Below are 23,660 nucleotides of genomic sequence, written 5' to 3'. Positions count from 1 at the left end.
ACGACTCAACGCCGGTCGGAGCGTGATTTTGTATGTGTGTGCGGGTATGTGTGTGAGTACGGGATGTTTTGCTACCATTTTCTATTCACACCAGATTGACGTAATTTGGCGAATTTTTGCTGTTAAGCGCCAAAGGCAAGCAAATTTCACATTAAAGCGTAAAGCATAAGATTCAGTCGTTCGCACGAACTGTTTGGAAACGAAAATACAACATCCCAGCTACAGACCAAACCAAACCCCTTCTGAAGCCTGTTAAGGGAAAATCACAGCTTCTATAAATATGTCATGAAAACGTTATAATTCGTTACAATGAATTGGAATGGAACGGGGGCAAGGTGGACAGCTTTCCGGGAGAATTTCCGTCTGCGAAGTATTGATTTGCTTGATGCTCTTATTCTTCCTTACCTAATTTTCGAAAATCACCGAACAAAACGTGAACTCAGCACATGTACGCGTTCGCTTCATTGATGAAGTTGTTGCGATAGCGTAAATCAGTCTAATTGATTCCAACTCATTAGTTGACCATGGAATACCTTGGAACCATGGGTGGGTGGGTAGAATTCCGCACGATCGATATGGTCCACACGATGGTGGTCTGGACGTTTATCAATTAATCATCATCTGACCATTCATTTCCCACTGCACAAGTCAAACGTCAACAACGAGCACCATCCATTGATCGATCGATCGATCGTTGGGTTGAGCGGTTCCCATCAGCCTACGGTTCGTGTAACGGCGTGTGTAAAAGGGGTTGTAGATAGTTCGACGAGGTTTAGTATTTGTAATGAACCACCTACCTCCGATAGTTATCAGCATTTCAAATCCGTTGCTAGGCTTTAAGTTTTATTCGCTTCTGTAAACCAATTTGTCGTTAATGTGATAAACATTGATCGATATTTTGAGACGATGCTTGTAAAAAAGGAGAAGACCTCATCTACGATACCGCTGAATATGTATTAGGCGACCCGGTTGCAACCCTTTACTGCTGCGTTCCGAGCAAATTTCTACGACTGGTCTTTTGCTTTGGCTTTCAAAATATCTTTCTTTCACACACGCACCAGTCAGTCAGCAGGTTAGATACGCCTCGAGCGGTGTAGCGATAGGATCAAACACACAAGGCTCCTTAACGCCGTCCCAATGAGGCTGTTGGGCCATGGGGTCGTAAATCTTTCACACATTATCATCACCGTCCAATGCGTAAGGCGAAATGCAGATACGAAGTAAAGAGAAAACGGGAGAAAATAAACAAAGATCATCGTTAAGCCCAAGCTGCTGTTGCAGCGTTCGGTTTCGAACGAGCAATCGATATTCGGTCCGAACGGGGTTTACGATCGATAATTGGTGATAAAAAAATGCTTCATCTTGTGCTCAAACCCGAGACAGACGGATTGGCATGCTTTGGTAGGAACCGCACGGTTGCTTTGCTTGTATTGCTCAAACGAACAAATCATTGGATATTGCAAAAAAAAAGTTAGCATTTAGGATGTTCCACGAACTTGAATCGTTTACTGACATGGGATGGTACTATGTCTGACTGATTTGCTGCTGATAGTCTGGTACTATGAGGTGAACAAATATGTTTTAGTTATATTGTAGTATCGCTTTAACACTAGAACCGCCGATGGGACTTTTTTGTCCCATCGCACTCGAAAAATGTGTGTTATTCCGCTTGCCGTCGTGACAAACCATTGAAATTTTCTGACTTTTATTTATTTTGAACGAACTTTCGAATGCGCTAAAAAAAATTATTGTATTCCATATGGTTCTTTAAAAAAATCATTTTTATCCTAGAACAGCCATATGGGACATTTTTGTCCCATAAGCAAATTTAATTGTGATGGCTGGCATCCCTGCTGTCAACGAGTGAGGGGTGTGCTTCTGCAAGTCTGGCAGCACTGGCGTGTACGCATTTTGTGACAAGGCATGTCAATACGAATAGAACAATAAAAGTGCGCGAAAGTATTTAACTACATACGTGCTTTTACTCTTGCTTACTACGTGCTTATGTTTTCGCTATATTCAATCGGCTAGTCCATAAAAGCATTCTACCGTACACTCTAGCGCAATTTTATTAGTAGCACTGGTTCGTCGTCTTATAAAGATTTATTTTACCTAATTATGGAGTTTATTAATTATTTTATCACATGAAACCCTTAGAAAATAATAAACATGTCTAAATATGTACACATAATGAATGGGACAAAATTGTCCCATATGGCGGTTTTAGTAAGGTTGAAAAGTCCGGCGGTTCTAGTGTTAAAACAATCACATTTCTAAGCAGTTGGGTTTACGAGTATATGACATATAATCATTATTTTCAAACAGCATAACTACTATAATGACCAACCTTTAAAGTAAAAGAGTTTTACTGAATGGAAAGTTTATCCAAACAAAAAATAGACGTACAAATATGCAAAACTATCAAATAGAAATAGTATTGTGCGTAGTTTATTTATCCGAATAACAAAATCGCACTAAATGAATATTAATCATTACTTCAGGAATATAATATTATAACCATTATGTGATTTTCAATCACCTTGTTTTTTTTCAATCATTTAATACTTGCGTGTCAGAACATTTTTGTTTATGTTTCCCTGGGTGACAAGCACTTTTTGTTTATATTTTTGATGGCTATCAAATATGATAGCCATGGCCCCAGGGAAGTCTAATTGAATATAAACAAACTAAATGATGATAAAAATGATGATTTTTAATACAATTTAGGATGATATCTTGTTGTGTTTTCATTAGTTTGCTTTGTTTTGATCAATATATTTGCGAAAACACCAGTGTAATGTTATGTACAGATTTGTTTTCAATGAGATGCTTAATTGAAAAGCTAGTATAAACAACGTATGTTGACATTAATATAATGTTTTAACTAATATCTGATGTATATTAGAGGGTTAGGAAACTCACATTATAACTAAAATATATATGGGTGCACTATACTCATCGATGGAGTTGTTAGTTTTTTTTAAATATTCTTGGTATTTGACCATTTATGGGTATCAATGAATTATTCTAGGAAAAGAAAAAATATAGAATGGCAAAAACCGTACACATTAAAAGTTATTTACCACTTGTTGTTCTTTTTGCGAAATTTCATGATAATACACCTCTTCATCTGTTACGAGTTATTAAGATTTAAAGTCAATTATCTCTGGCTATCATATATGATAGTCATGACACTCAAAATGTTAAATGATGATATGATGATGAAAATTGTACCAAATTTCTTTGTATTGAAAACCAATTGTATCGAGGAGAACGTCGAGGTTACTATACTATACTACATTATCACTATACTGATTCAACAACTTGTACAAATTATTATTTTATTGTTATTGTTCATGTTATTAGCTTGTATTCTAACATTCTGACGTTCAACATCATTTATTAAACAATCTAACAACATTGATGCTCACGCTGTTCATTATGATTTATCCTCTCTAAGCCAGACGATAAGATTAGAATTTCGCGTTAATTTGTCATACTGAATACAATTGTAATAGACCATAATTCGAAGCAGCACCTTTAGTAGATTTCAGATATTTTTATTTTCTGTACGATGCACATAATGAAACTTGCTAATCTACCAAATACGTTTTATGCTTTTTTAATGAGGATGTTTAATGTAATCTACAAATTCACTCAATTTCTTTTTTTGCTTTCATGTGTAGGAAGTATGCTTTACATTTGCAATGGAAAGCTCGTGATCATTTCTCAACGTTCTAAATTATTTCGCTTAGTTTTTTTTATTGCTGCTATGGTTACAGTTTTATTGTTTAACGAACATTTCGGCATTTGTAAAAATTCTCTACCAATATTATATATAGTTCTACATAAAACTCTCTTCATTATATGCATGACTTACAACATCTAGACAATTTTCAACGCATTACTCAAACGATGCAATGGGGAAATCAATCCACGTACACTGTTCCCATCAAGTGCTCTAGTTCTTTATTGCTCCCTTTCCGAACCAATGCACATTCATGATGAGACCCGTTTTCATGATATTCTGCTGCTTCCCTACTCTTTGCAGCAATCTATTTTACCAATTCGGTGGAACACGAACTACACTACACGGTGTATGCACATCCCAAAACTGGCGCATTCAAGTGGATAGCTTCTAGCTCAATGCATCATCCTTTTAAGTGGTGTGGTGTATCGTATGGCAAAAGCATGCCCTCGAGCACCAAACACCAAACATACGAAACGCCCGGATGGTTCACATCTATTGCTTCTACCACGAACTGACAATATATACACTCACCGAAATTCCAATCTCCGAATCCCGTTCGCTGTAGTTTGCTCAATTTCACCGAAAATCACTACTGCTTGACACACATCCGATCGACTCTCATCAACATATTGCTTAATTCCATCATCACTCCGGTGAAGAGATAAGCGATTTGGTCGCTTTGATGTGTGAGCATTTTTTTGTTGTCGAGCAGGTTGCAGCGGTTGCATTTTGGTTGTTTAGATATTCAACGCAGTGAGGGATTTTACATTGCAAAAGCTACCGTTTTTCCAGGCCATTGCTGACAGGGTTCTGCCCGAGGGCTTGTTTATTTGAATATGGATGAATGTTCTACGAAATGCCAGTGAATTTCAGCTTCAAATCGAAGAAAAGCAAATCGAATAGATTGCAGCATCGATTCGAATTACCATTACTTGATCCCAGTGGTTGCCAGGTGGACCAGTCGCATTTTCTTTTCACTCGATTACCGCCAAAATCGTGCAGCGGTGGTTTCGATGATTGTTTTCGGGGTATGAGACGATAGTTACGAGTGAAAACCAGGATTCGAGTGCAAAACAACAAATCCAACCGGAACGACTCACTTGCTGCGAGCATCGTCCTCACAGAGTTTGGAGGTGAAATAAGCGCTTTCACGCTGGATCACGTTTCCATGAAAATGACAGTTTCCATCATTTGGCAGACTATTAAACTGATGAGACGAGGTGTGTATGTGTGGCTGTGTGTCTGTGCCTGGGATGCTGGATGTGGCGATCCAATGCTGTGGATGATTGGTGGCGAAAATGGTTGTAAAATTTGCATAATTCTGTTGGGATACCCAATTTGGATTATTTCCAGCACTGGAGCTCGCTTCCCACGGCGTTTAACCTTCCGTTGTGAAGCGAATGAGATTGCGTTTTTTACCTTATTTCTAGAATTGTAGTAACATCACGAATGAAGGAAGGACCTGATAGGAAAGAGGAAGGAGAGAGTGGGAAATATAACATGCAAATGAATTGAAGTGTTGTATGAAAATGCTTAGAGAAAGATCATTCGCCTAAAAAAGAGAAAATTCAATTTATTGTTTAAGAGTATGAATTATTCCGAAGATTTTTTCTTCTTTTAGAGCTTATCTGAATAGCCCTAGATAGCTTACTTTGCATTAAATTACTGAAGAAAAGTAAGGTCAGTCAAAGCTTTATCCAATCAATTTATGTTTAAACGATTTTGGAAGCATTTGAGTCCCCTAATTATGTTCTTGTCATATTTTCAAATTTGCATTATTTAGTTCGTGCATAAATTATGATATTTTTTGTACATAAAAATAAATCATTCAAGATAAAAAAATGTTTCAAGTTGCGTTTTTTTTCTGTAATTGTTAAGATCACAACTTCTCATGGAAATATTTTCATGGTTTCTGTTGTATCGATTTATTATAATATACAGATGGCCCTTTCTTTGGCATACTATCTTTGGCAGGAGCCCACAGCATTGATCTGTCAAAAATCAACATTTACCATGTACCTATTTTCGGCAGCATTTAAAGTCAATAATTGCTTGTTTTTAGTTATTTTAAAATTCCCAGCGGACTAGTATAAAATCTGCAACCATAGAATCTCTCATAAAAACCACACTTTCATTGTTTAAGTGCTCTGGTTCTCTCAATAATGAAACCTGCCGAACTATTGGCTGACAGAAAATCTGCCGAAACATGTTGAACTCTGCACATTTTGTTTGATATTTTGTAAAATATGCAAGGAAAAGATGTGAAACTTCGTATATGAATCACAAATCAGCATATCTTTATTTAAACAATATGTGTTGACAAAATTGTCGACGTGTTTTTGCGTAATTACACGTTTTTAGTTACCCTGCCGAAAACAAATACACTGCCGAATACTGGTACAGATACCCTATTTGTAAATTCACAATTACAGTGGAGCGCCGTTTATCCGGGCTTCACCCGGATAAGCGAATAACACGGATAATGAGTAAAATGATATAGTTTATCACCAATTCCTGGTTATGTTTTGGAATTTTTCTTATTTTTTGATAAAAATAACACAGTTTTTACTAACTTTATGTTTTTTCCAAAGAGAATATTTAAAATTTGCCATGCATTATAGTGTTTTTGTAATGACAATTTGCTCTTATAACCGCTTTTTCAAATATCCTCCTCATAACGCAATGTCACTTTTGTATTGAACTGTCATTTCTCAACAGCGCGGATAAACGGAAAGCCGGATAAAAGGTACTCGGATAAACGGCGCTCCACTGTATTTGTTGTAGGATATTTTCTGATAAATTAAAGTTTTAAACAAATATTCTGGTGTATTTTCAAATCATTATTTTTATTTTTAATTTTCTTTTATTTTTTTTTAAATTTTAATTTTCTTGTAACAATAATTATTATTGTTGCTTAATGGTTAATCTTCACTGGGCCATACGGCCTGATTGAGATGACAGTACAAAGTTACATAAAACAATCTTTGTCCCAATTCACTGTGGCCACGGCAGAAATCTGAGTCGTTCTTGGTCCCAAAACCAATCATACCAAATCATATTGAGATCAATCAATCTTCAATCAAAGGCAACATTCAAACATAACATTTGCTGTACCAGTTACAAAACGCACTTCGCAATATCAGAGCTTTTGTTTAGTCGAGCTTTAAATTTCAAATGTTTGACCTACATTTACCGTACCTTACACAGCCCCGTATTTTCCTAGCTCCTGTTTATACGTTGCACATCATTCACACACCACACCACAAATGTCATCATTATCCATACCGATCGTAATTTCCTCCTCACTCCTCAACGCTACCTCAATCAACTTCCAATGCAAGTGAGAGCGTTTCACCTTCCGAAACCGAAATTGATTGACACTCATCCAAAATTGCAAAACGATTAAATAATCGTTTCAGCGTATACGTTCCATTAACCTCCTACGCGGTCGCTTTATCACCATCCCCGTTACCATCGTACGACAACATTCAGCATCCCGTCTCGGGCAATTGCAAACGGAGAACATTTGGCCAAAAAAAAAGGAACCACAAACCGACGACGACGGTGGAAAAGTGGAGGCGCACGGTGGGCGATGGATAAAATTGGCAAATTCCACTTTTCCGGCCACTTGAGCTTCGATTTTGGGGCGTAATGACGATACTGAACTTTCACTTACAACCAGGCAAGCAGGCAGCAATGGCCACAACTGATCCGACGGAGCACATGGGCCGTAAAGCTGAGAGCTTTACTCGCAACGTTCGTACGCTTGCTGCTACCACTCATCCGGACTCCACTTCAACGTATCCTTTTCCCCCCCTTCCAGCCATTTATTCGAACTGAAGTAGCGACTAAAATCTTATCTTTATCTTTCGTCTTTTCCCGATTTTTCGTAATGTTTGATTTTTGCCCAAAACCGATCGGATTGCTGCTCTGCTTCTCGCACAACCGTTATGGTTATAGATGCGTACAACCAGTTGATAACTGGCGTAAAGGGAAGCCTTACACAACACGAGTAAAAGCTAAGCTCGAAATAACATCCCAATCGGTCCAACGGTGCTGGAAGCAGTGAAGGGAAAGCAAAAAAATAAACACACCGATCGAAACCATCTCAAAGCGGAGCTCAAGCCGTCGAGTGTCTCTGACATAACGGTGGAGGGGCTAACACACTCACGATAAGGACGCTGGGGATGAAGTGTGCGCTGCATGATCGGGAATTCATTACGTAGATTCTTCGGTGTGCTTCGTCCATGTCGTGCACGGAAAGCAAGCCCCGAGCCGTACAAGTTTCAGCCCCCATTAACCGATAATGGGCCATTGTCCGGCTTCGGTCAACGTGCTTTCAGTGCGTTGCCTCGGACGCCTTAAGCTAAGTCTACGCCCTCGTGGTCGGTGAGGAAGGAATATCCTCACGCAATAACGAACCCATTAACTTATCTCACTTTATGTTGGAAAAGGATTTCCCGTATAAGTGGAAAAAAAAACCTATAGCCAACCGTGCTCCTGGGTGCATCAACGTTTTGATAACGATTTCGTTCTGCTCGATGAGCGTAGAGAAAAAATGTAAGCCGTTACTTCTTAAATTCAATTTAAAGATTTTCTTATATTAAGATGTAAATGGCCTATCTACCTTTTGCATTCAATGATCGGATTAATCTTACATAATAAAATGAGCAAAAGAATCTCATCATCTTTTGGGAATCATTTAACGGTACGGAAAAACCATTTCATTTGTCGGTGAGCTTTCTTGTTTGCCCCTCCCAACCGTGCTTCATGTGTGTTTGTGTGTGATATGCTCGCTCCCTCACCAAATAATTGATTCCAATTTCAATTTCCCGCACAAAAAAAGTAATTCTATTATGTGCAGCCGAATGAGCGAATCCTTTTTCGAAGTGAAGAAAAAGAGAGCAACGATGAGAAAATAAAAAAAAATCATTATCCACACGCTTCTTACGTGGCGAGGGGTGATAAATGGAGGTAAACTGCAAAACGACATTGAGCACGGGAAAGAGCGATCTTTAAGCGACAGTCGCCCGAAAAATCTGTTGCTCGTCGTAAGGGATTTTAATCGGCTTTGAAACTCGCTCCCGCATTAGCGATTACCAGGGCATTAAGATTTTCCTCCTTTATCGCTATCATTTTATGTTGGAAGATTTGAATTTCCAGCAACGTTCAAAACCTGATGGATCCTTATTAGCAAAAGGAAGGGACCGTATCTTCTGTTACCTTTCTTCCGTAGGGCATTTCACAGAATGCTTTTAGACTGGCGGCACTGGCACAACGTGGAGTGCGATGATGGATCATTCATGATTAATGTCAGAAAGGGTGGTTTTTGGGGAAGTTTTTTTTTTTTTTGACAAGTGGACAATGCCCACTCTCACACCTCACACAACAACTAAATGGCCAATTTGCCAACCTGCCGGTGACAAAGTGGGACAAAATAGTCATTTGCCGTACAAATCTCGACTCCGGAATGGTGTAGAACGAGCTTTCACCGTCATAGACCGGCTGACTGGGCTTTTATCCCTGCTTTTCATTCTACATTTCCTGAAAAGGGATCCTAGGAAAAAGGAGAGAAACCGAGGAATTGAGGAAGAAAAATACTCCATGTAAAATTTAATTAGCTTTTCCTCGTTAGACTGCATTTTTACCGGCATTTTCGTTGAAGCATGCGGAGAATGCAAAGTGTGGAATGGTGATGGAAGGATTTATGGCATGGTTTTAATTTTTAATTTTCTTTCATTCCATCACCGCCCGGAAATGATTTTTAATACCATAGAGGAAAAAGCACACTCACAGACTGACAACGGAACAACATTATTCTCCTAGCGGTTGAATGTTAATGTCATGGGAGAAAGGATTAAAATACACACACATGCTCAATAATTTGTACGGTGTGGAGCTGTGATATGGAAAATGAATTATGCCTACGTCTGATCCGTCATGGTCATTATTGTGATTATTGTAATAATGATGGACGGGTGAATATGTTATTTGCATTCCAGGGACGCATGCAGTCGCATTTTTACTGATATTGGTTTAATTTTGATTTATTGCATAACAAATGGCTTCTCAAAATGGTGATAGATTGTTAGTAGATAACGAACATAGCAGAGGGTTTAACGCATAGTCGCAAATTATGTATAAGCCTAGCAACAAGTGTTCAATTTTAAAATTGATTTTTTTGTGAATTAAAAAATGATACTGATTTTTCAAAGAAGTCATCCACCTATAGAACGGTATGAAACATAGCTTATACATTGAATTGATTTTCGGAATTTATTGATATTTCGCCATTTGTTTCAAGTTGTAAGTGGAATGTGATTCGATTGTTAAAGAATGGCTGGCCGATTGGCGAAATCTATTTTTTTATGATATCCATAAAAAGAATAAAACGCTTGTATCAATAACGGAACTTTTAGTGTTTAGTACTACGAATAGATTATAAAGAAATAAAATAATAAAATAATAAATAATGCATTTTGTCATCAACGTACATAGTTTTCGTATGTTTAGGATTAATATTAGAAAAAAATGGATAGTAATAGTCGATGTTTTGGTGGGTGTATCTTTACTCGCACTAACGAAGTGATAATTGCATTTTCAATAATAATATTCCATAAGTCAGCAGATAAAATTTGACATCTCTATGAGTCCAACTCTAACCGCGATGGCCAAAAAAGTAAAGCAACTTCGTTGAGAAGTGTGAGCGATCAAGGAAATGCAACACTTCATAACGAAAACTTTATGAAGTGACACTTCGTGCCGCAGTTTGTAGACGTCGGATAAGTACATTCTGGCATCTATCACATCTTGGCACTATTAGACAACAATCCCGGTTCCGCATGGCCGACGACTCTCAACGACAAGAAGGTCGAAAGGAAGCTGAGGAACCTAGGGAAAACCTAGCTCGATGCAACAAAATATTGAAGTATCGGGGAAATTTTGAACATATATGTCAGCAACAAGAAATCGCTTCCACTGGTATCCCAGCGGCAGGCAATGACGCCACAACTCAAAGCGATCCTTTAAGGAGATGGAGCAGCTGAAGTCAGCTTCACTGATACACCAGTCAGTGAATCGGTCCAAAATCCCCCAATTGTGTCCCATGAAGTATTTCAGGACTAACGTGATGCAAAATTGTTGGAGTAGACAAAAACAAATGTACCATAAATTGAAGAGAAATTAATACAAATCAAAGTTTAGAAAAAAAATCAAATGGAAGAATTTAAAAATATGCCTAAATGCATGTCTCCATCCGCCTCGGCGAAAATTTCGGATTTCGCCTGACGGAAGGAAACTCGCAAGATCGTAGACTTATTTCTACAAGTCTGCTTATAATGGAACTTTTTGTTTAGTTATATGAACTTTTAAGGTATGTTTATAGAAAACAAACAACTGTTTTTGTTTTTTTTGTATCTTCTTCTTTTTCTTTGGCACAACAACCGTTGTGGGTCGAGGCCTGCCTTTTACCCACTAGTGAAGTGAGCTTGGCTTTCAGAGACTTATTGTTACCATAGCAGGATAGTCAGTCCTACACGTATGAGGGCACGGTCTATTCGGGGCTTGAGCCCATGACTTGCATGTTGTTAAGTCGTATGAGTTGTCGACTGTACCACCAGACCAGCCCAGCTATAGCTATGCAAAAATAGTCTAATTTTTATTGCAAACGTTAAGACGAATGATATGCCTCGCCTGCAAACGTTTAATGAATGGCAAACCCCGCTCTAGGATTTTATAATTCGGAGAAGAAAGGGCAGTGGTAGACTAAGAGGGGTTTTTTAAAGATAATGTCAACATTTTACACCGTTAGCAGAACATCAAACAACTCTATTTATAGAGTTCAAGATTACTATTGAGATTCAAAAAGTTCATAATTGAACAGTCTCATTTAATGTATGTTCTATTTACATTTGCTTTTTATTTTTCTAGTAAATTACGCTTGTTTGGTGCTTGTCCGATAGCCTTCCAAAAAGTTATACATATCGATTAGGTGACCTTCTTCGAAATGATTTGTTATTAGTTATTTTTCATGTTCCCAATACTTTAAGTCTTTAAGCGGGATGTTTGCAGACACCTTAGCCAATTCGAATAGCTGATTCGATTAGCCGAATCAAGCTAGGTGACTGTTCCATTCCTCTTTATCCCTCGAATCGGCACCCATTTGGGTCAGTAATAATCGATATAATCAATCAATATTCTATAATCTCCCTTGATAATCCCACTCGCACAGAATCGCCCTGCAGGAGAGTTCTATCCCATCTGTCCAGCGATGGGTGTTAGTGGCGATGGAATGCGATAAGCATACTGGGAAGGCGAATTACTGCGCGTTTATCATCGTACGCCACCCAAACTCATCGTTTTTTTTATCGATTAACTTGTTTCCTTGTTTTATCTTCCTTCTATTTTCGTTTCATGCCAAAGGCGTATTGAATTCCGGGAGGGAGAAAAAATTATTAGACCAACTTTGACACGTTGCTGGTGGCTATTGGCGGCCCTTCGAAATAGCTTACGCTGAAGAGCTAGAAACATTGTTGTGTTGCTGTAACACAACTTTACTGCGTAAATTATAAGGATCTAGTTTAATTGCGGCCATTCACACCAACGACAGGCATGGAAACCCGGCTGTTCGCTGCAAACCTGTTGGTGTTTTGTTGGAGTGTTTATAGTTTTCCCGCCTGGGCGTATCGTATCGTTATCCCTGGAAGCTTGTTGAGGGAAGGGGCTAGTCCTTTTCCCTAAAAGTTGGGCTTCCAACAAGCGCGTCAGATATGTGCAAACTTTGCCCAGACGAAAATGATTTATACCGCCGTAATCACCTGCGCTTTAGGCTCGGGTAAGCTTCTACTATTCCAAACAACCAAATCCTTACACAGCCTGCATTGGACATTGACTTGGGGCGAATAGGCCGCCGAAACATTGCAGCACTTACTGGCACTACTCCTGCGTTGCCGGTACAACAACACAAGAACCCTGGAGGAATATATCATTTGGCAAATAAATAAATTAGAAAACTTTTCCACTTAGAGCTACCGTGCCTCGAACCGGGACGACGGGATTTACCTTTGTGTCGAGCGTGGTAGAGGACGGTTGATTGCACACCTTAACAACCGAACCCGACAAGCCTTCTGGGAGGTATCGCGCGCTTTCTTTCCTGTTCCGGAGTGTGTGGGGCGGCTAGCAGCCGTGGTGCAAATTGTGTTCATGCTTCGCTAGTTTATTTCTTCAACAAATTTACTCGAATCGCAGCACAACTACTCCCACACTGACCTCCCGAGGGTGTTGTATGTATGTTGCGGTCTCCGTTGAAGTGATCTTTCGAAAGCGAGCTTTTCGTGTGCCAGGAGAAGTTTTGGGCCTCGTTTCACCTTCGGGGCAAGTTTCACCTACACGGTGCGCTGCCTATCTTTACAACAGTCCGTATCGAAGCTCGACGATGGATGGTGTTTGCTTATTTCTCAAAACTAAATGATAACAATATTCACTGTGAACACGTGGAGCTGTGCAAAACAGTCTTGAAATATTTTGCTCCACTTCACTTCCTCCTGTACCGAGGGCAGAAATAGAATCTATGTAGGTGCATGGAATAACAGCGCATAAAAGAAGTATTCTCCTCGTTGACGGCGAAACTCAAACCATGATTTAAAAATAAACAATTTCGGCCTCTTCTTCGCGTCTTGCAGCAAATGTGGCCTTGAATTTCTCCGTGCCGAAGTAAATAGAAGCCCCTTGCCATGTAAATTTTGTTGCAATAAGTAAAAAAAGGAAAAAATTGAGAATTTATCCAAAGCTCGCGACCATTTGATGTTTTTAAGCTGTGCTTTTAAGCCGCATAACTTCCTCCCGTCTACCGTGCCGTAACGATTGAGTAATAATTGAGCAGAAAAATATACGACACGGGAAAAGTTTCGCTGCGTAAAGTGGAGGGTTTTTTTACGAAACGAACAACAAAGTCAAAACATAACCAAACAAACAAACTTCGAGGCTTTCACTTTGCCAACCATGTCAACCAGTGATAATTAATGGTCTATTTTTATTGCAATTAGAAAACAAATAAGCTTGGTCTACTCGCTTTGCTTGGTGAGCTTGGTGAGTGGGAAAAATGGACCCGGTCAGCACTTCACCCTCGTCAAAACAGGCAAACCAAAACACTACGCACGGTGTAGTGTTGGGAGTACAGTTTGTTTCAGGGCTCGTGGTGAAAAGGATCGTAAACTGCTGTAACAAGGGTAAGGACAGCTTTAAAGACTGGATCCTGTTAAACGTTACAAATTGAGACATGGTTAACAAACAATCGATGGGAACCGATTAGTGTTTTTTAGTAATATTGGCAAGGGTCGTAAAATTTAAAAAAATATGTGGAAGAGACAAAACTTTTAATTTTTTTTTATCAAATTGTTCAAGAAAAGAATTTTATTATCAATTTAATGCATAAGTTATGTTTGAAATCCCTAATTAGGAAAACATGGGAATATTTCCATACGTGACAATTTGTACCAATTTCGTTTATTGCTGAGGAACATAAAAAATCAAGAGGAATATCATAAACCGCCAGTTTATGTTGTTGTTTATTCAATCTCCCAACTATTTAAATTAGCAAAGTGATTAAAATAATGAATTAAATGCATTTTCTTGTTATTTCAATCAAATTTACTACAAATAAGTTTAGTAGATTTTAAGAAAAATAAAACATCTCCGATTCAATTATCGATGCAGAAAAAGGTACCCCACGGTATATTGGTTCCAAAACATTGAACATTTAATATGTACTAAAACATATACTTGTTTCTAAAATGTGAAACACTAATTAATTTTTATCTCAATTGAATTTTTTGTAGCTTAGAAACAAATATTGGAAAAATTAATTAAAATAGAACAAGAACACTAAACCTTCAACCACTCTCCTGTAGCTTAAGCAAACAGAAAGATAATATCTTTTCCTTCTTTACACTCCACACAACTTCAAAGCTTCAGATTTTAACCACAAAACAGACGAAAAAAACTTTTGCCATTCATTCATTTTAGCGACTACCATTGTTTATCTTTCGTTCTTTTCAGGCCTTCTATAAAAAACCATTGCGTTTGCTCTTCGTCGTACAAACTCCACTTCCACCGAGGGTCCCATTGAGAAGGATACCGGATACAAACCCTTTACAGCAGTTTAATGTACCTCACACCCGTTCATCCATTTATTGAAAAGTCTTTCTTGCTTCAAAACACACACACACATATATATACACTGGTGCAAAAAGCACACCCAACCCCATCTTGGCGGTACGGGATTGCGCACTGGTACGACGCCAGTGCGTTAATGAGTGCACCGGCAAGTGTCAAGCACAGGGCTGGTTACAAAAAAGCGACAACTTTTTCCTGCAGTTTGCCATGTTAAAAGGAGCAAACGGCCCCCTATCACTCCTATTCCATTCACCATACGCCAAGTGGTACTTGAGACTTTGCACGAATGGACGGCTTTTTCGGTGCTTGAGAGTGCAGAGACTGTCCCCGAGACAGCACCAGCCCCAAGGACGGGCGGTTGAGCATCGATTCGAGTGCGTCAGAGCGCCATAATGCAATCAAGAGGCTAAATCTATTATTCAATTATTTATTAGCAGTTAAAAGAGAAAGGAGTTGCGCTTCTTGAAGCACGGGAGCTCTTTCGATTTTTTTCTGCATACCCAAACTCACCCTGTTTTACTTGCTCGCGCGTGGTTTTCGTGCTAAATTGCACAGAAAAAGTGATACCAAAAAAAGCAACCGACTCTCATAACTCATACTGTCGTTAAAGTGCGCTAACGTGCTGTGGTATGATGTGAATTTTAGCCTCACTTTTTACCTCCACATCCTTACATCGGAGCGAAAACATATCTCCCCAGTGCTGTTTCCTTTTTCGCCCCAGCCCATACACACCCCAACCTTGGACACGACCCAGCTGAGTGCATTATTAACAGAACAAGAACAAAGGCAACCCATCCGGCCGTCGAGTTGATGATACAGGGTGCGAAAAAGCTCTTTCCTTCCTGCTATATATGGCACAAGGATGAGGTGCTAATGACAGTAGTTGCCCACGCATGTCGTCCGCTTGTTTCATCACCGATCGGCGAATGTGCGGCGACACGGTACACCATTTGGCTTGTTCCGCGTCAGACGCCGTTCCACGCCGCGCAGTTTACGAGGCTAAGCTGCTTGTGATGATACAAAACTACACGACAACACTTTCTCGCTGATTTTCTGTACCGCTTGTTGTCATGGTCGGGTTATGCAGTTGGCGTGATAAAAGTGTGCCACAATCATCTTACAGTCGGCCTACCGCACCGACGCGAGTCTCTACGGAGGCTGAGCATCATAATACAGCGAACATCCCTCGGTAGTCATTCCCGGGTCCTGTTTCCCTCTCCTTAGACGGCAATCAACTCCCGGTGTAAAAAGACGCAGTGAACCGGGAATCGTGTAAGGAATGGCGTTAGTTTTTGTTTCTTTCTTCTTCTTCAACAACTCGTTAAGGTGAAGTACTGTACTGCAACACAAGAAATCGCGCGAACACGCGGCACAGAGTGTATTCGGGTATGCATATTCTGTGCACGGTATGATGCTCTTCCAGGATGATGTGATGCTCAGCACTCAGTAGGGCGTGATGGTTATTAAAGAGTTACACAGCTCACTGATGTTTCCTGCGAGGGAAAATAGGCTAGGCGCATACTGCAGTAGCTTTCCCTGGTTAAGTGCATCCTGAGTGTAATTACTGACAGTGTGCAGGAAGTGCACGATTCTTGCGCGGTGGTAGCACAACAATGTTGGATCTCCGGGCAACTGTAGAGCAAGATATATTGTCAAAGCTTAATGTCTATATAGATCTATTGATCGGAAAGAAGCCAATCAGTGCTTGGAGTTACTTTTATATTTGATGTAAATATCATTTTGACATGCATGAACAAGTATAGAATCACAGGAGGCATTTGATTGGTTTCATCGTTCGTGTTTTATTTACGAACATAAGCAATGTTTCAAATATGTATAATAAACAAATTACAAAATCACAAAGGACATAAGGTCCTGGATATTTAACGAATCAATGCAGTATAAGATACACCTAACCAATAAATGTTGGTTATCTGAATTACCATAAATTATCTGAATTACATGTATTATGAAACAAAAATAAGTTTTAAAAATGTCCTTTGACTATGAGCAAGACATTGTTAGAAAATAAACAAAAAACTGTTTTTAATCGTGGATTAAATGCCGTTAAATCACGTTACACTCAAAGACCATAAGTTTATTAAAAATGTTAATAATTTTTTTTTAAGAAATGCTGCTACAAAGGCGAATTATTAAAGGCAAAACGCTCAAATATTAAAAATACTTTTCTTTGTTATCAACGAAGAACGAAGTATGTAATCAACGAAGAATTCAATGAAGTGATATTAGATACAGCAGAACTACAACTCCATATAACATAGGCATGTGATGAGAATAATAACTGAACGTGCAATATACGATACTAGTAAATACGTAAGTAATCGAAACATGGAATCTCGCTGTCAGAACAAGGATAATCTCTCAGTCTGTTAAAATTGCTGGTTGATTCCAAACGAACTCTTTTACAGAGGTAGGAACGAATGCAACTTTTTAGTTTTGGAATGAAATTTGAACAACAATAATAACTATCAAACATAAATCTCATCAAGTATTTAACTGATGTTGCTAAACTTTTCGAGACGCCTTGTCATTCAAACATCGTTCATCATAGTGTTAAACTATTTCAATTGTACCAATGTAAACTGAAAAATATTAATTAACTACTTCATTCATTTACAGCCATATGAAATTCATTTTACCTCGCCCACCTTACCACAAACAGCGCGAAGTGTTTGTTTCCCACCCAGTTAGTGTTCATGATAATATATCCGTAATGGGAAAATGCGATTCTAAATGCTTCTTACATTCTGTAAAGTACAGCAACAATGCTTCCCCTCCACTTCTCTTTTCAGAGCAAAGATACCAAATTTACCTTCTACCCATCTACGGGTATTTCTGCGCGAGGCTCCTTTCTTGTTGCTGTTGTAGGTGAATCCTCACCCATAAAATTGAAACGTAAATCTTGTCGCGTACCATAAATTCACGACCGGCAAATGTATTCGCCTCACACGGCGAAGTCGTATTTCTGCTGCTAATCTTTTCCCCGAATTGTGCTGCAAACGATGCCATTCTTACCGGCGCATTCCCTACCACGCATTCGTTGTGGCTGTTTGTTTTTGCTGGCCTTCCTGCTCTGTTTATCGTTCGCTCCGTTTAACTATGTCAAAGGTCACTATAAAAGTGGGCCCTTGTGAACATGAAACGGTATATGTGTATGTGTGTGTGTTTGTGTGTGCTTTTCTCTAGCCCTGAAATTACCCACCAACAAGCCAAAGCCAACCGTAACAACTCCTGGACGGTAATAATTCTAGCAATCCCTCAGCCGTCAAATGAAGCCATCTGAAGGCACCAGCCATGCTTTTCCTGCCATGCCTTGCGAGATTGCAGAAAAATCCGAATTAAATCCACAAAACAAAAGACGCTTCTTCTAGCCGGTTTGGCAAAGACGATCTTGAACAAAAAGCAACTCAACTAGCAGTCTCCGGTTTACCCCCGGTGTACGACAAGCACCTCGCTTGACAATACCTGTTCATCCACCAAGGACACCCTCATCAAACTGCCCTACATTTCACACCGAGCGCACACTGAGACCCCAGTATCCAGCTCGTAAAACGCGATAAGATTTAAGACGTCAGCGAAACCGGTGCAGCTCAAAAACCCTTGGCAGGCTTCCTTATCTGGATAGACATACCCGGCTCCGTTGCACTATGATGCCGGCGTCTTCCGCATAGCCCTTGTGCCGCGTTGTTGCTTGCTTGTTGGAACGTTTGCAATCTCCCACCCATTCCGTGAGCTGGATTTTTCCAAGAGATAGCAAAACATAAATTTACTTCCAACAGCCAAACAAACATCTAATGAGACGGGACAGCTCCGGGACAGGTGAGAGGATTCTCAGCGCAAACTCGGCGCAAAGTTTGGATGCACTTTAGCTCGGGCTTTTTTGTGCGACTTTTTCTGTGTTTCATGTGGAAGTATATATCGGTGCAAAAAAAAAGGAAAACACAAGCAAAAAGGCGTGAAAAAAATATAAGTCCAACTCTCCGTGGTTTCTTACGTGGGAGCTTTCAACCGATCAGAAAACTTTGCAATATGACAGATGTGTCTCGTTTTTATTTCTGCAGTGGCTCCGCATACATGTACGAGTTTCCATGGAAACGCGCCTTGCCGAACGTCCTTTTTCCGCTCGACTCGTTCGACAGTGAGCTAGATCCTATCTGACAAATTTCCTTGTCATCGGGTTGGGGCAGCTTGCGTACTACGAACGAACCTCAATGTAAATCAGAAATCATTGCTGCCAAGGCTTCGGTCTTGATATTTTCCTGCAATCAGACCCGTTTTTTTCCCTCTATTTTTTCCCCCTTAGTATCACGCTGACAAAGGTCCTTGGGTCATAAATATACGAGCTGCTAGCAACCATCCATAACGTACATGAACGGCGTACGGCGAACATGCAGAGAAGTGAATTTGATGTGAAACACGACCCGGGTGCGTGCGTCGACGTGAAGCGATATGATGGAGTGCAAGCGTTGGAGCAATACCATTGGACGAAGGAAAAAAACGAAAGCGGTATAGCCAAAACTTTCAGATACACCGAGCAGTCTTGCTCCGGTTGACTAGTTGACTTTCCATTGGGTATCCATTGGGTTTGAAGAAAGAATGGGAAAGGGACTGAAAATTCTTGCAAAGCAGATTTAAACGGGTCCCTCCCTGTACCCATCCGTACCGGGCGCGGAAGTTACGTTCCAGTCGGTTGAGCTTTTTGGTCTTTTCTGCTTGCTTTCGGGGTGCTGTTGCTGTAAGCCATACCCGATGTTTATTATAGCACACGCGCCTCCAACAAGCTTTATGACTTTTCCTTGCGCGGAGGTTTTCTTTCCCAACGTCTGCTGCATAGAGGGATGTATCTCGTGTCTTCACGTGTTATGATGCACGTGGAGGCAACGCCAAAGATAAGACCAAAGCCGCAGCCTTGCTGCTCTTGTTTAAGGCGCTTTTCTTCTTCACGATTTTCTTCCCTACTTTCTACCTTTTATCAGCACGTTTAGCGGTTCGGTACGGAACTGTTTTTTTTTTTTTCGACGATCTCCCAGCGGCCGTGTGTTGCTCAGTTTGTTACTGCTCTCGTTAAAGCTTACATCGGTAAGCCCGGCTATGCAGTGCAGTTTTGTTGGGGTGGAGCATTCCATTCCGGCGCGGTCCAAAAAAAAAAAGAAGCAAACGCCGTCCCTGAATGCGCACAGGTGGGACAGGTTGAGTGACTTGTCCCTTTATGAGCATTTAGATGTGTACAAAAGTAAGCAAACAGGTATAACAAAAATGGCGCTTCATAATTCCGCAACGCTCGACCGCTGAAGGTGGAAGTTTGCGCGAGAGTAAAAACTTTCTCCAAAAGCTTTTGGAGAATTTTTGTGCGCACCACCCTGGTAGAAGAACTTTATCAAAAACGGATCACACAAAAAAACTGGCGCGACCGGTGAAAAATGAAAAAAAAATATGGCTCAAACATTTTTAGCCAGGTAATGAAATGAAACGTTCATTATGGAGCGTTTTCTTTCCCTAGTCTACGCCACACACCTGGAAGGTGTATTTTAAAGGCAAACGTTCGCGAAGAGAGCTTTTTTGGGAGGTGATTTGGAGTTGTAGAAAAGTCTTCAAATTTTGTTCTACGACTATAATGAGGATCATTAGGCGAGGTTACGCCTTACTTGTGCAGAGCGATTCATTTACGAGCCGAGATTATGAAGCATATAGTATCAAGATGCCGGTTTTAGTTGTTTTTTTTTTATTAAACTTTATTAAACCCTAACACAAAAATCGTTAGATTATTCAATTACTGTTTCATAGTGGGAAGATTTACCAAATTTATAACTATTGGCTCAATTGCTCGGTAAACATCGACATGGCGGCATGTTGGACTATGCACGGCTGCATTATTCTACGCCCTAATTGGTTGTAATTCAATAACCTATCGTTTTCCATTTCGCAATGCAAATTTAATTTCCACGGTATAATCGCTTGCGGTAATTGAAAGCCGATCCACGCACTACTCGGCCCACGTAAGGGCTGTTCGCTTTAAAGTCTAAGATCTGGGCGAATGTTCCCCACGGGTTGGAAACAATCGCACTACCCCGGTCTCCCCAGTCGCTTGTTTGGAGGATTGGTTAATTAATTAAGCACAAGCTGGTGATGGTTTCATTTCGTGGAAAATCGCAGGATAGCTCTCTTCAAAAGGACGCACTCGAAGGCAGTGCAGCAACTTGCTGGAGAGCTGGTCATCTGTCACCGTGTTTTTACCGTGAAAGCGGAAGGTTTTCGTCGCTTACCAAAGGTGCTCATCTTTCGTCGGGCAAGATTGGCAAACAATAAAAGGTTTTACCGGCATTATCATCCGTCTCCCACCGCCACCAGACGCATCGCAAAAGCTTCCCTAATGATTAATTATGTTTCATTAAATTCCCCCTTTCGTGGGGGAGGAGAGCAGGTTGGTGCCTTTATCGACCGGTGGCTGGAATGCTAACCGTTTCGGGCTAAATTACACACCGACCGTTGATGAGGTAGGGCCGCGACCGAAGGGGGAAGAAATTTATTAGAAGATGCTCAATAGTTCCGGTTACCGGCAGGACGCTTCCCAACGCTTCCCGAAAAGAGCCCAATTCACGCTCGCGACAGTAAGCGAGTGAAGATTTGTGGGTTCACCTGCTGACGGGTCTTGATGCTCACTTCAAAGCGGGTTTTGAGGTTAGCAAAGAAGCTTTTCTTCCACTCACATCAACTTAGATAGCTTTCAAATTTTTGACTGATCCCTTTCGCCACCTCCAAACTTTCAGTGCCAATAATGGGGCAAACATAAATAATCAGCAAAAGCTTAACTTCCTGCCGCACACCGTGGCGCTAGTTAATTAAATTCGACTCCACACCACACTCAGCGCTGTCGATCGGGGAAGGTTCGGTTCTAGCAATGATTCCTAAAAGGGGCTTTGTGTGTCTTCGTACAAAAATAAGCTTCAGCTGCTTGTCGGTAGACAGTTTGCTACTTAGAATCCGTTTGGTCATTAGCCGCTGGAGCCCTCCAGCGAGAACCTTCATGCGCTAATAATTCTTCCAAACTTTGGCTGCAAAACTCCCGAAACGTCAAACGCTCCCCGAACCATTTTTTGCAAACCAAAAACGGGAAAGCTTTTAAAAAGTTATCTCGTCCTGTTCACGGCAACTGGCTTTACCGTTTTGATAATCTATTAGTGTAGTGCGGCCGTGCCAGTCAGCCAGCCAGCTAGTCAGCCAGCCATTCAGCAGTGACCCATTCGGTACGGACCGGATGGGTTTCGCCGTTTAGAAGCTTTGGGTTTCAAAGATAATGTTCACCAAACCAGACCAAAAAAAAATGCACGCAGGAACAGGAAAAAAGCCAAAGGTATACGCGCTCTACTTACCGTCGATGGAAGAAAGTCCGAGAAAGGCTCGCTGCCAAGAACTCTGCCGACAGTAATGAAGTCCTTCCGGTTTGGCAATTAGAGCAGCTCTGCTCGCACTACACTCTCCTGACTTGACTGTCTGCGGATGATGTCCTTTTCACACCGAGCTGGTGGAAAATCTTTCCCTTCTGGAAACAGATTTTATTCGGTACGTGAAAATTTTCTACCCATTTTCTTTTTTAGCGCTGGTCTTGTTGGTCGTTTCCGCTGTTGCCGCTCTCCCGTGACTGGCTTTATCAAATCACTTTCCGCTCGATTTAATCGAATAACATCTTCTTCGCTGCCGTTCACTGCTCAAGGTATATCACCGTCCTTCGGGTGTGGGGAGCCGTTTACCGTCCACCAGCCCCCTCTCTAAACAGCTATTCGGTATCCTCTGGAGAAAACATTATTCTCGTTCTTCTGCTGCGCACCCAACAAAGCGCCTCCCTTTTTGGCCTTATAATCTTAATGTGTTTTTTTTATCTTCACTTCACTTTCCCACTCACTTCATTGAATGATTTAAGCTGGGGCCTGGGCACACTTGCTCACACACCTTAACGCACTTCCTTGCTTTATTTGGGACAGATAGGGCCACAAAAAACACATGCACACTATACACAAACATTCACAAAAAAAGGATGAAAAAAACGCACACACATAGCTCGTAAAAGCAGCAGATGGTGGACAGTGGTGAGCGTGGAAAAAAACCTCCCGTAAACGGAAATCAAACAAATCACGACCGTAACGAAGCTGGCCAGTTGGGTTTGCCCCAAACGATTGCCCCAATATGCACGACCTTTCTCACACAAGCACCACACACACACACGCACACTCACAGATCACAGACACGTTCCTACACAAATACATGAAATCCGAGCTAATCCCAATCTCAATAACTTCATCGGTTGATTTGTACGTTTCGTCTTCCGCCGGCGCGACAGTGAGGAAAGGAAACGGGAAAATCGAAAGAAAGATTGGCCAACCTTGTGCGAGGCTGCCGCAACTTTAACTAAGCCCACAGAAGAGCTGTTTTTCCGGGAAAAACGGTGTGCTCTCTAAACTGCGTACTCAGATGGGCCACCACCAAGCTGTTCCTGTGATTGAGTCAAGAAGCGAATATGAAAATGGTGTCCATTCCAGATACAGCGTAGCAGCAAATGAGAGCTTAATTGTCGTCCGTGAAAAATTGCCCACGGTTTTCGAAAATGTTTTCGCTGGAATGCTCCAACAATGGCTTCCACGAACGAAATGAAACCCAACACCTCAGCTTTAAAGCCTCTTTTCGCCAATTGCCAATTCGGCTGATTGCCAGGGTGAAGGTT

The 23,660-nt window shown here is 40.7% G+C and overlaps 1 protein-coding gene across 2 annotated transcripts in view; it reads right to left on the bottom strand.

Annotated features, from left to right (window-relative positions):
* The window catches only part of LOC1279182 (leucine-rich repeat-containing protein 15), a 164,636-nt gene extending 141,220 nt beyond the window's left edge, over window positions 1-23,416 (bottom strand). The window contains exon 1 of one of the 2 annotated variants that reach the window (XM_061662138.1): window positions 22,315-23,416. The gene's annotated coding sequence lies outside the window, so the exon portion shown is untranslated. Of the gene's footprint in view, window positions 1-5,170; window positions 5,187-22,314 lie in introns of those variants that run through there. The other variant, XM_061662139.1, reaches the window with a different exon arrangement.
* Window positions 23,417-23,660: the final 244 nt, after the last annotated feature.

This window comes from Anopheles gambiae, chromosome 3 (assembly GCF_943734735.2).
Source record: "Anopheles gambiae chromosome 3, idAnoGambNW_F1_1, whole genome shotgun sequence".
Lineage (NCBI taxonomy): Eukaryota > Metazoa > Arthropoda > Insecta > Diptera > Culicidae > Anopheles > Anopheles gambiae.
Note: the sequence above shows the minus strand (reverse complement) of the source record. Positions and strands in the feature narration are given on the sequence as shown.